General features: G+C 41.5%; 1 protein-coding gene across 4 annotated transcripts in view; it reads left to right on the plus strand.

Moving 5' to 3' along the window:
• Positions 1-1,251: 1,251 nt before the first annotated feature.
• Positions 1,252-13,424, plus strand: part of grm3 (glutamate receptor, metabotropic 3) — a 43,134-nt gene continuing 30,961 nt past the window's right edge. For 3 of the 4 annotated variants that reach the window (XM_029433557.1, XM_029433556.1, XM_029433559.1), the window contains exons 1-2: positions 1,252-1,431; positions 5,014-5,082. The gene's annotated coding sequence lies outside the window, so the exon portion shown is untranslated. Of the gene's footprint in view, positions 1,432-5,013; positions 5,083-10,940; positions 11,094-11,172; positions 11,384-13,424 lie in introns of those variants that run through there. The other variant, XM_029433558.1, reaches the window with a different exon arrangement.

Here is a 13,424-nt window from a genome sequence, read left to right on the forward strand (position 1 = left end):
ATCTCTGCCCATCCAAAGCTTTTCCCCTAAGACAGTTTCCTTATGCCATATGGTGTCACAGTAGATAAATGAAAAACATATGAGCCAGTCAGAAACTTCTGCCTCCTGTCGTCATATATCTGCATATAAAACAGGCAAAACAACATGCTGTGGCCTGTAGCTGCAATCAAAAAACTGCTTTAAGCAAGCCCTCAGACAGTGTATCTCTATGCACTTGAATAACTTTACAATACTGAAATCAGGCCTTTAGACTGAGTGCCTTTATGTGTGCGTGTAGTGTGTAGTGTGTGTGTGTGTGTGTGTGTGTGTGTGTGTGTTTATGTTGAGGGCGCTCTGTGACTCAATCATGCGTGAAGAGGATTTTCTGTTCAATAGGAGCTGCACACTTGCATACTTGCATTCTAATGACTCCATGTGCATAATCATACAAACAAGTACAGATGCACAAATGTGTGTGTGCATGCACTTAGACACACAAACACACACATTCACACACACACGCACACACACACGCACACACACACACACACACACACACACACACACACACACACACATACACAACTGAGTGCAACTGTTTTTGCTTCTCATGATGGAAAAATAGGGGGAAACAAGGAGAAAGATATGCCTAACTTAAAAATAAAGTGTGTGTGTTAGGTTGCCATATATCATGCCTCCCGTTAGTGTAATGTATGATAGGCATCGGATGTAGACTTGTAGTCAGTAAGGGTGTTTAGGTTTATATCTCTACCACTAAACCATGCAGCCAATGTCAGGGTTTTCATGTTTATTGCTGCTCTTATTTTTATTTTCCACTGACATCATAGAGTGTAATACTGTGTTTAAACATTGATGGAGCTTGTATGAAATTTAAAAAAAGGATGTGAAATTCTGTCTTTTATTCTGTGTATGTATTGAGTCAGGTTGGAAGGATAGATGGATGTAGATGAAGTCTGTATTTCATTCTACAGCTCAAACACACATGTTAAACATTCATCTGGAATCCTCTCCCTCTCTCTTCACTCAGTAAAACTAGAGTTGTTGTTCTGAGTGGTAAACATGTGCTAAGGGGGGGTGAATGGCTAAGTTTTTCTTTTTATCCAATAAAATGGTCTCCTTGCCAGATCGATTGTTGTTGCTAGGAGACTGAAGCATCCTTTGGCAAGGGGCTACAGCTCTCCACGTCTGTTGTTTCTCTCTCGCTCTCTCTCGCTCTCTCTCACATGCAGGCGCTCTCACACAAACACACACACGCACACACATACACACACGCACACGCGCGCACACACATCCACGGAGCTGGCGCGCAGAGCAGTGGCGCCCATCCTCTCTCTCTCAGTGCGACTCCTCCGAGGGATCAGGAGTAGACTAAGTCAAACTTCCAGCGGCTGAAGATTTGTGCACAACCTTTGAAGGATCCAAGTCTTCAAGGTAGGTCAAATATAACATATTCCTTTGTGGTGGGCAAATGTGTTGCAGTGTTAGATTTCGGGTTAGGCGACAGAGTGCAGAGAAAAATTGTCAGTCCGGGACCGTTCTAGCGCGCGTCAGCCAATCCTACAGTGGGGAACAATTTGCTTTGAACTTTGCGCAGGATTTAAACACCCAACCGCATAAATGTGGTTTCTGTATATTTATTTTAATCAGATGCCTCTCCTGATCGCGGTTTGTGATAAAGAAAAAAAGCCCTAGAAGCTCATCTCTGCAGCAGATGCATGATAAAGATACAGAAGGTGAAACAAAGAGTATCTGCAGTTGCGTATTTTACGCCGCGTGGAGAAGTTATTTGGGTTCAGATAGACCGCACCAGGCATGTCCCGCGGCTTTAAGCTTTGAGAGGAAAAGATGGGCGGGTAGTGCGTATCTGGAAACAGGCATACAGGTGGGTCAGATAACCGTATGTGGTTTATCAGAGGAATGACTTTATGTTCGCTTCTGAACAACCACACCACATTTTCCGCCAGAGGAGAGGAGCGTAGACCTGAACTAAAGATAGAGCAGGACCAAAATGTCTAAATCCACATTACGTACTAAGACTTTAGACAAAGACTCTTATTGTTGCACCAGCAGTGTTATATGTTTCACTGACAATCGAGTCTCTTTAAGGCATGATAGAACTCTCCTACCCAAAAGTGTTTTACCTTGCACTTCAACTTAAAATAACATAATTGAAATCTGAAGATTAGCGAAAGGCCTGTGGGCTGTTTCTCCAACAATGAGCTTAGAATGACCTTACATGGTGTACATATTGTTAAATTGTTCCCTATTATTAAAAATAAAATTAAAAAACATACATTTAGATCTAGTTTTACTTAGTGTCAGGTATATTTCTCCTCGGTACATACAGTATCTCCTTGGTTATCACATTGGCATATATTGTATGCACACTTCAGATGGTGTAAAGACACCATATGTCCTACTAAACACCACCCACGATGAGGTGTATTCATTGATGTGCTGATCCGCACATAAATAACTTTGGCTTTGTGTTAATTTTCCTATCCTAAATCAAAAGGTGTAACTTTGCTGAAATGGCACACAGCCGACAAGGACAAAAGTCAAATATTTGCATTGAAAAATATTAATGGAATTAAGTGTCACAAGATTTGACGAAATCCTGGTATACTTTTTTTTTGTGATAATTACTCACTATGTCTATAACTGAGTTGGAATTGCAATATCAACATCAGAACATAGGCTCGCTACAGTAAAGGAGTAATGAGAATTTTAAATTAACTCTTATTCTTTGTAAGCTCTATTAGAGAGGAGTGAAAGAACAAACATTTACTCAGAGGAGGGTTGGGCAGTGCCTGTACCGCTAGATATTGGTGAGCCTTGGTCTCAATAATAATAATAATAATAATAATAATAATAATAATGCTAATTATTGTTATTATTATAACAATACTGCAATGTCTCTTTACTTTAAAGGTGGGTTTAACAATAACATTTTGAAATCTCTGTATATTACGTTGGTTTGCTACTAACTTTTTGCTGTACTGATACATTGCAACATGTTTGATTATAGAGATTTCATGTGTTTCTGCCCAAGAGTGTGTCTCATCTGTGGCGTAATTGAGTGTCATTTCATACACGTGTTCATTCACACTTGTCCAATATGGACAGTTTGAACATTGATGAGTGTCTGAGTGTGTGTTTGTGGGCATTGAAGGGCCATTTGGTGGCCTTGTTAACCATAAAGACATGCTTACATGCATCTTTATAAATGTGTTTGTGTGTGCAAGTGTGTTCGGGAAATGTGTATCTACGTGCGATTCAGGGGACAATTTTCTGTCAGTGAATAGATTTGGGCTTGGATTTCAGCATTTTTGTGCCTGTGAATGTGCGTATATAATCTTGTGTCTGTGCATCTTTGTGTGTGTGTATATGTGTGTACAAATGGCCTTGTAGCTTCCACACTGCACCTCTCACTGAAGTGCATGCAGTACATCGTTAGCAGTGTACTAGTTCAGTGCATAGCAAAAGGCAGCCCCTGAAACAGTGATGTCCACTAGTTTTATTGGATATGTGAATTGGCAGACAGGTTATGTGTAGATGTAAGTGTGTGATGTGATATAGATTTTGGAAGCACAAGCAGTGCTTATTGTCAAAAATTGCAGGTTTGTGATTTTCTTAATGGTTTCCTGTGATTGATTTTATCTCTTTAGTAATGTATTTGATAAATACAGAATCTGTTGATATTTTTGACATCACACAGTAGGCTAAAATCAATGATGTATTCTATAATCCTGAGCATAGAGTTAAAGTTAAGAGGAAAAATACAGTTATTGGGGTAATGCCGTATAGAAAATGTATATAAAGGCCATGCGTTTCTGTGCAAAGCAGCTCTTCGGACACAGCATTAACATAAAACTATTTTGAGTCTCAAATACTCTGCGCCTTTAAGCCTGAAAAGCACCTGTACAAAGTTTGTTGTTTTATCCTTCATGGATCACAGTAGAGTTTGACTGTGGTCAGCTAGAATTCATGTCAGTGGCAGTTTTCACATTTGAAAAAACATTTTCAAATAACAATTGAAATTTCTGAAACCACACCTGAAGCATTATCCACTTCTCTGCTCTCCATCCATATGCCCTGTCAAGAATTCTAACATGAGAACACACCTGAAAATAATGTGCATTAGGACTGAGATCGAAGTCTGCTTAATCATTTATTGATTTAAATAGTGTCCGGAACATACAGTAAGTACTGAACATATGCAGAGACTGAAAGAATGTGGATTATGCTGCAAAGTGCTTTCTATTGACATGGTGTCACTATGGAATTCATTTTAACCAACTCATATTCCAGCTGAACATAGACACCATGCTGCATGAAGGACACAAGTTTGTTTTACTTTTCAAGCTTACAGGAGGTGATCAATATCCACATTTCTTTTTTGCACTGAAATACAATATCATCCAGATAAAAACAATTCAATGGATCAATGGCGATCTGTAAACTTAATGACACAGCTAGATTTTTTCTATGAATATATGAATATTCGTAAGCACTTAGACAACATGATTAGGTGATAATTAATAATAAATTATCTATTACTATTACATATAATTATTTATAACGTAACATATTCAAAATCTGTTCATCATTGTAAATGTTTTGCAGGAACATTGTGTTAATATTTACAAACATTGAGTAAAGCATTTGAATTACCAGTGGTGTTTATGTGCCCTATGTTACGTTAATAATCCATTTATAAGAGTGTTTGTATGAGAGATTTTGAAGCTCTACAGGTGTTCCTGGGAACAGCATATAATAGCTTCTTGATGTTGCTGTCCATGGTGCTGAATTCATTTTAAAGTAGCATGACCGTTTGAACTCTTTGTTAGCTGTTTTTACATTAAAATACAAATCATAAACAAAATTAACATGACAATAAACACAATGATTATAATAGTCACTCTGAATACATTATGAAAAGGAATGATGAATTGTCTTCTTTCACTTTATTCTTTTCTCTTTCTGTTTTTCATGTGATTATCAATGCTGAAGACCAGTGGATGGAAACATGGGATCTAATCTCAGTAGAGCCAAGAGGAGTCTAATACACTAATAAAACAGGTAGGTAACTCAAAATCAATGTCTGGCTTCATGTAAACAACAACTGTACCACGTATAAACAAATACTGTATATACACAATAAATTAATAAAACCATAACTTGCTCAAATTAATTAAACACAAATCTCAATAACAAAATTGTGTCTCCACATTTTTGTTAAGAGCAGGAACAATTTTACGTTGCCTTACTTACATCTACTTTCGTAAAGTTTCAGATGCCACCAGATCATAATCACACCTGACGATTGCTTTCATTCTCTTGCTTAGTTCAACATCATAAGGAAAGTTGTTGTCCTTTTCCAAATGTTGTGTTTTAATTTATTAGAACTATTAACTTCCAACAATTAGGTGCATTGATGGGTCTTTTACATTCCAAAACATGCACATTTTTTAGTCAGCATCAGCAGTTTAGCAACATGTTCATACATTCCAGGTGTTTGAAATATTTGGGGACACTCTAAGAATTTGATTTGCATTGTGGAAATGTCATGAGTTTGACTCTTACTAAGGTCTAAAAATTGACATATTTTCTGAATTGATTTTGACAATTATTTTGCTTTAATACTATCAACTTCGCTTTTACATTTGCTGCCATAAGATACAATAGTTTGCACTGGTACTTATAGTTAAAGCGTAGTTACTTTGTACTCTCGACAATTTAAAATCCATAAGAAAAGTATATTTTTCCCGGGCATACTAAATGAAATATATCACAGTAATTGGGAAAAGTGGGACATATTCCTTGTAACAGCGACTGCTTGTCATTTTTGAGGGATTAAAGAAAGAGCAGGAAAAGAAGTGTTTCGACAGATAGGGTGTTGTTGCTGTGGCATGTAATATGACATATTTGTGAAAGAAAAAAAAACTACATAAAACTCAAACAGAAGAAGATTGAACTACGAGCAATGTCTTTACCTGCAAGTAATTATGCGAAATGGTTTTGGGTTACAGTTTTTTTGCTAAGGCTTCCTGAAGTTCTTGGCTTTTCAAGTTCTTTTTATTACTACAGTTGCGCCGCTCCACATATTTCTTACACTGTTATGCTCTAGTGAGGAAACAGGGAAGAGTCTGGAAATCACTGCTGCTTCCCCCAGCTCACCTCTCATCAGTAACAACAGGCACAACACACAAAAACACACTTACACACACAGCGTTAGCACCGCACTCTCTGTTCACTGACATCCATCCTTCCCAACATGTACACACACACACACACACACACACACACACACACACACACACACACACACACACACACACACACACACACACACACACACACACACACACACACACACACACACGAGGATGAGGCAGTGAAAGGGCAGTGGGATGTACAGCTGTGATGGTGTGTCTCAGAGAGAGATCAGACTCTTTAATAAATTATGAGCTTGAAGAGGGAAGCTGTGTGTGTGTTTGAGAGAGTGAAGATTGTGTGTGTGAAATGGATAGTGAAAGGTGGCTCACTGGTCATGCAGTGGCTACTATACAAAATGGCATTCTAAGTGCAGGTAACTCAGCAGCGACACTCCAAAAACTTTTAATTTCTGTTAAAATTATAGTTTGTCATTCGATATCTGATGGCAGCTGTTTTAACAGACTCGGTGCAACAGTTATATGTATTATCATTCTAATTTTCTAAATTTTCCGCATTATAAAATCCAGATGCAAAATTGGGTCATTGTTTAATTATAATATCCAATGCAAATAAAGCCTTTCAGTTCACATTCAAAAGAAGAACATTATTGCTGCATACCACATATGGTATTGACAAAAAGCAAAACAAGTAAAACCTTTTATACAAACAAAAAGTTATATTTAAAACGGAAATTAATTTAGTGAATTTCCCAAGTAGTCTGACAATTCAAAGCTTTCTGTCACACAGCGTCTTCCAGCAATTTAAATAACCTCTCCCTCATGTTATGATTACAATACAGCCACAATAACATTGTCAATCATTATCCCCTATTGCATCAGGTATAGTAAAGACTCTGGCTATTCACTCCTAACACGCAGGTCGAACCCTCTCAATCCAGCAAACTGTTTTTCTTGGCTCACTGCTGTGCAGGCATCTGCCACACACCTGGGAACTACATGTCAGCTGAGAATGTTATGGTGAAATAATCAATAAACTATAGTGTAAACAGCATTCTGCATTTCTAGTGTGGACTTTTTATTATGATGTTTTCTCATCTCTCACATTTAGACTATCTTGGAATTTAGCATGACAAACAGTTATTAACTAGAAACCATCTTGCGGTGGGATCACTCCGGCAGCAACGTCAAATCAGGCTACCTCATATTTCTCTGCTTTCATTTTGATCTCAACTACACATCTGTAAAGTGTGTGTGTGGCCCCCCCTTGCTCAGCCACCCACCCATGTTCAAACGCGACCTTAATTTTGATCTCAACTGCACATCTGTAAAGATGGGAAAGAGACCTGGAAAATTACTCAAGAAGGATCCTGTGTTAGTTCCCACAACAGTAGGTGTCACCAGGAGCACGTTTTGCCATGATGACACACACAGACACTGAAAACAAAACCAGCGTCGCTGTCTTGGCTGATCACATGATCAATTCAAATTTTCAAGCATTAATATAATATGAAATACTTCTACAATACTGCATTTCTACAAAGAATAAACAAAGAAATTAAACTGAAACAGTTTATTAAACATAAGTTGTGTCATAAGTTTCATAATTATACACTGACAACCATTTATCTATATAAACATAATAAAACGAAAGATTCCAAAGATGTCTGTGCTTCAACCATGGAGGTATAAAGAAAATTGGATGCAGCGTTGACAGAGGGGGGATTTATTTATTTTTTTCCTCTGAAAGTTGCTCAGTGGTGCTTAAAGCCAAGCAACTTTTCTTTTTATCACATCCTGCAATTAGTCAAAAAACACATTGCATACTTACATGTCCATTTTTTTGTCCTTTTGACTCTAGATTAGAGTCCATGTTTCAATACAACAGGTTGTGCTTGTTGTGCTGCAGTGGGAACTAGAAGTCTTCACCGACTTGTGCCCGGACACAAAAATGTACCACCCGGAACCAAACCAGACCCGTCTATTATTTGAAGAAATGACAGACCAAAACCCGGTCGGGAGACACAGATACAATCGTCAACGAATTTCACATCTGATTGCTATTTGCAAGATGTCAAAACAGTGTGACTTACTGTTACGACTCGGACACAGGGAAGGAAGACTCAATTGCACAACTCCAGACGCAAAGGTAGTGTGGAATAAACAAAACGGATGTCTGGATGAAGTGCATAGAAGTCCTTAATGAGAGTCTTGTCCACTATCAAGCTCGAGGACGACCAGGAGCATGTTTCCGGGCCATAGCCTTCCCAGTCCACAAGGAATATCTTGCCCCGTCCCCAGTTACGGACCGACAAGAGCTTCCGGACTTTGTAAACCGGGCCCTCTGCTGACGTGGAATGTCGGGTGAACCTTCATAGACCTGGGGAGACGTAGACTCACAGACACAGGGTTAATAATTTTCGATATGGGGAACGGACCCACGAACCTTGGAGCCAATTATTTGGAGGCGACGTGGAGAGGTAGGTCCTTAGTGGAGAGCCGAGACCTTCTGGCCTGGTATGTAGATGGGAGCAGCCCTGCAATGTTTGTCAGCCGCAGCCTTCATCCTGACTGAACTTCTAAGCAAGGCTAGGCGAGCATCATCCCATATCCGGCGACAGCGTCTGACCATGGCATTGGCCGAAGGCACCGTAACCTCCCCCTCATTGGCCGGAAACAGTGGAGGCTGGTAGCCATTAGTACACTGAAAGGGAGAGAGGCCCGTGGCAGCTGTGGGAAGCGTGTTGTGTGTGTACTCCACCCAGGTGAGATGGTTGCTCCAGGTGGCCTGGTTCTGCGAGACGAGACAGCGAAGGGTGGTCCCCAGCTCTTGTTTGAACCGCTCCGACTGCCCGTTTGACTGAGGATGGTAGCCGGAAAACATTGGCAAAGCTCTTTCCAAAACGAGGAGACAAACTGTGGACCACTGTCGGACCCAATATCACAGGGAAAACCATGAATCCTGAACACTTGGTTCATCATGACCTCTGCCGTCCCCTTGGCAGAGGGGAGTTTGGCGAGAGGAATGAAGTGAGCCATCTTGGAGAAGCGGTCAACCACCGTCAGAATGGTGGTATTTCCCTTAGAAGGAGGGAGTCCAGTCACGAAGTCCATAGAAATGTGGGACCACAACATTAGCCTGCTTCACGTCCGATTCTATTTGACAAGAAACTGCTCCAACCACACGGTTCAGTGGAAGGATTGTCTCGGGTTCTTTGGCAAGAGGTTCTGGGTCATAAAGACGAAACAGAGCATCTGGCTTGCAGTTATGGGAACCAGGGTAAAAAGAGCGTGAAGTAGAACCTCCTAAAAAACAACGTCCACCTGGCCTGGCAAGAGTTGAGGCATTTAGCCTTCCTGATGTAATCCAGGTTTTATGGTCCATCCTTAACCAATGCCTCCATTCCTCAAGTGCAGCTTTCACCGCTAACAGTTCCTTATTCCCCACATCATAATTATTTTTCAGCTGGTGTTAGCTTACGTGACAGGTAGGCACACGGATGCATCTTGTTGTCCTCAGCAGACCTTTGCGAAAGGACCCCCCCAATGCCCTCATTAGAGGCGTCAACCTTGACCATAAACTGACGTAGAGGATCCGGGATGGTGAGAATGGGAGCTGTAGTGAACCTCTCCTTGAGGCTCTGGAAGGCAGTGTCGGCCTGGGGGGTCCATCTGAAGAGGACCTTTGAGGGAGGTAAGCACATGCAACGGGGCTGCAACCGAACTGAAATTCCGAATGAATCGTCTGTAGAAATTAACGAAGGGAAGGGACGAATGATCCCCGCCTTGAGCGAGGAAAAAATGTATTCGTCCATCGCTGCTCTTTCTGGCCCCGAGATGGAATATAATCGCCCTCTCGGAATGGGCGCCCCCGGCAGCAGGTCAATGGGGCAGTCGAAGGGTCGGTGAGGGGGTAGCGACATGGCTTTGGTTTTATTAAAAACTTATCTTATATCATGGTAGCAGGGTGGTACTCTTGATAGGTCAGGATAATTCCCTGCACTTACATCATTTACATCAGGTAACTGAGTGATGGGTGGGGAACGCCTTAACCTTTCCCACACACCAGTGGACATCTTGCTCACCAGCGCCCTCCTTATGGCTGGTGAGCCTCTCCTTTTCCCGGACAGAAAGAGAGTTGATGGCCCTGCTATCCGCAGTAGAAACAGCTGCCCTCTCGTAGACGCCACTGGTCCTCCCCAGCTGCATGGCCTCCTCCGACTGGTCGCGGAGGCGCTGTCCTCCCAGAGTCCGCAGCCATGGAGTGAGATGCCGTTCGTGAAGAGAAAATCCCAGGAAATGGGAGGGACGAACACCAGTCTGCCGGCGCTACTCCTCTCTCTCACGAAAACGATTGTCTAGCCGGACAGACATCGCTATGAGGGACTGTAGGTCCTGTGGTACCTCCAGGGGAGCCAGCTGGTCCTTTATCGGATCGGAGAGTCCTTTTCTGAAGGCGTCGATGAGCGCCTGAGTATTCCACCCGCTGTCAGCTGCCACTGTGCGGAACTCAATGGCATAATCGACCACCTGTCGATTGCGCTGTTGAATACTCATCAGTCTTTGGGAGGCTTCCCTGGCCGGTGACGCGTGGTCAAAAATGCGTCTTAATGGGTCTGTGAACTCGGACAGCGAGTGGCAAACTACAGAGTCTCTGGCCCATTCAGCAGTAGCCCAGGCTGCAGCTCTCCCAGTCAAATGGGACACCATAAAGGCTACCTTCGCTTGGTCCGAAGAAAATTCTGCCAGATTGTGTCTGAAGTGCAGGTTGCACTGGACGATAAAAGTCCTACAATTGCCGGCATCTCCGGAAAATCTCTCCGAGAGAACTAGACGCAGTGGCGAGAAGACAGCAGGAACTGATACAGAAGGAGAGGAATCTACAGCAGGTGACATCACCGGGGGAGCAGTCGGCAGGTGAGTAAGGAGCTGTTGCATCCGTTTTGCCACGAGGTGTATTTCCGAGGTAACAGCGGCTTGGAATTTCGTTTGACAGTCTGCTACTTCCTGGAATCCTTGACTGACGGCTACCAGCTGATTCTCCTGCTGATGGATCTTTTCGCCCTGGAGTGATAGGGCGTCCTGAAGTCTTTTGGAGTCGGCTGTGTCCATTCTGGCCAGTTCGTTCAGGGGTGAGGCAGACGCTGACGATGGAAGGACACCACACCAGGACAGGAAGTAAAGGGATCTGGGTTGAGAAACAAGAGGTAGGTACAAAATAAAACAGGAAGTAACAAGACAACAAGAACAACTCAACAAATTCGACGAGACATGATACTTACCTAATGTAAGCTATATATATGTATATAATCCATCCTTCTGCTCTCTTACCCTTTGTGTTGCAAGTTACAATACGCACACACACATATACACACACACACACACTGATCATGGCCGGGTCTTCTCAGATCCACTCTGGTACAACACATAATGTGTAAACAGACCTGGGGCCCGTGGTTATATAACAGAACCAGAGTCAGGTTTTGGGTCCTAGGGTTTGGATAAAGACCTCTAGTGGGAACAATTAGCCTCCCAATTATGACAACGACAAATCCATTGATAATGTGGTAGAGCAAATCGAAAAGTACATCACTATACTTCTGATAATTACTCAGGAATGACTGCAGTAATTGTTTTTTTACACATCACCACCTAACTTGAATCAACCAATGTCATTTCTACTTAAGACTTTAGTATCTCTGTCCAAACCAATTATATCTATTTGTATCTGCGGTATACTGCGGTCAATATTTTTCATTACTCTCTACCTGTCCATAGTAACGCTCTGTCATGTATCAACCGCAGTAACGATAGACTGGTGGGGTGTGAACATGAATTAAGCAGGATGCAACAGCAGCCGTCCCATGCATAGGTTGACTAATGCTCCTTGATGACTTCCAGGGTCATTATATGACAGTTAAGTTGATAGATACCATCCATAGAGAAGTAATTCTCCTTTTGACAGGCCCGCCACCCTCTACAGTGATGAAATGCAGATCTGATGAATGCCATCACACATTTTCCAACCCAAGTCTGTTTTTAGGCTGAGCAGCCATTTTTAATCACGTCATATCAGATGAGTTGTGATTCACCAAAAAAGAAGTGAAAACACAATGTGAAGACAATGAAGACAGAGACTACTGACTGAAACTTACATCTAGGGCTGCAACTAACATTTATTTTCGTAATACTGTATATGAATCTGTCAATTATTTTCAAATTTTGGTCAATAAAATGACAAAAAAACATAAAAGAAATTCCCGGAGTTTGGCATTTTTGCTTAATATAAACTTAAACGAAAAATGAAATTGAAATTTAGCAGTTAATTAATAATTCTCAGGTTACAAATCATATTTGGTGGTCACATTGTAGTAAAATGTACTGTGTAAAATAGTCCACGATGCGGAGCACTCCTACTGCAGACTTAGTGTAGTGCTCATAGGTTAAAAGCTCTTTTAGTGCAGAATCCCTTTGGAGCACCCACTGCACAGAGAGCACAGTTTAGTCTGTGTGCCCCTGAAGCTCAGCACATCTTGTATGGGTAAATCCAATTTTTATCGGAAATAAATCTGTATCTATCACAGCATGTGGATTCCGCGCTACAAAACGTGGAGCTGTAGATCTTTTGTTAGGCAGTGATCAATGGTTGTGCGGTTAAATCTTTTCCAATTTCAGCTATCTGTAAGGTCCAGGAAATCCATTTCTATGTTTCTAACATGATACGGTCATTACCCTTTCAACCTAATGCAGGTCACGAAATTGACTGATTAATCTTTACAGGAAAGGTTGGTTTCCCTCAGAATGTGTGAATGGAACATCAATTGTCATCTGTGATTGAAGTACCTGATTATTGGCGCTAAAAGCGGTTCAAGTCAAGTTAGCCACCCTATACAGATATTTTATTTAAAATCTCTGAAGTATGTATTCCGTGAATGGTCAGAACCTACACAAGCGTTTTCTTTATATCATGTGGATTGGTGTTCTTTGAAAAGATCGAGGGACATGCATCATGTCTTGCTGGCTGATGCGTTTTATGATCTTTCTGTCCTATTTATGGATCATCATTCTTTCCTGACTAAACCGTACTTACTAAATAATTAATGGTCACAGCCCATTGCACCCGTTAGACTGTCAGGAGTCTTTGACACCATTCCTATACACACACAAACATGTTCGGAATTGTTATGTGTAACTTTTCACACATTTCGAGAAAAAGGGCTACACACATGCTGTCTCCCATCATTCATG

Source organism: Cottoperca gobio, chromosome 6, assembly GCF_900634415.1.
Source record: "Cottoperca gobio chromosome 6, fCotGob3.1, whole genome shotgun sequence".
In the NCBI taxonomy this organism is placed as follows: Eukaryota; Metazoa; Chordata; class Actinopteri; order Perciformes; family Bovichtidae; genus Cottoperca; species Cottoperca gobio.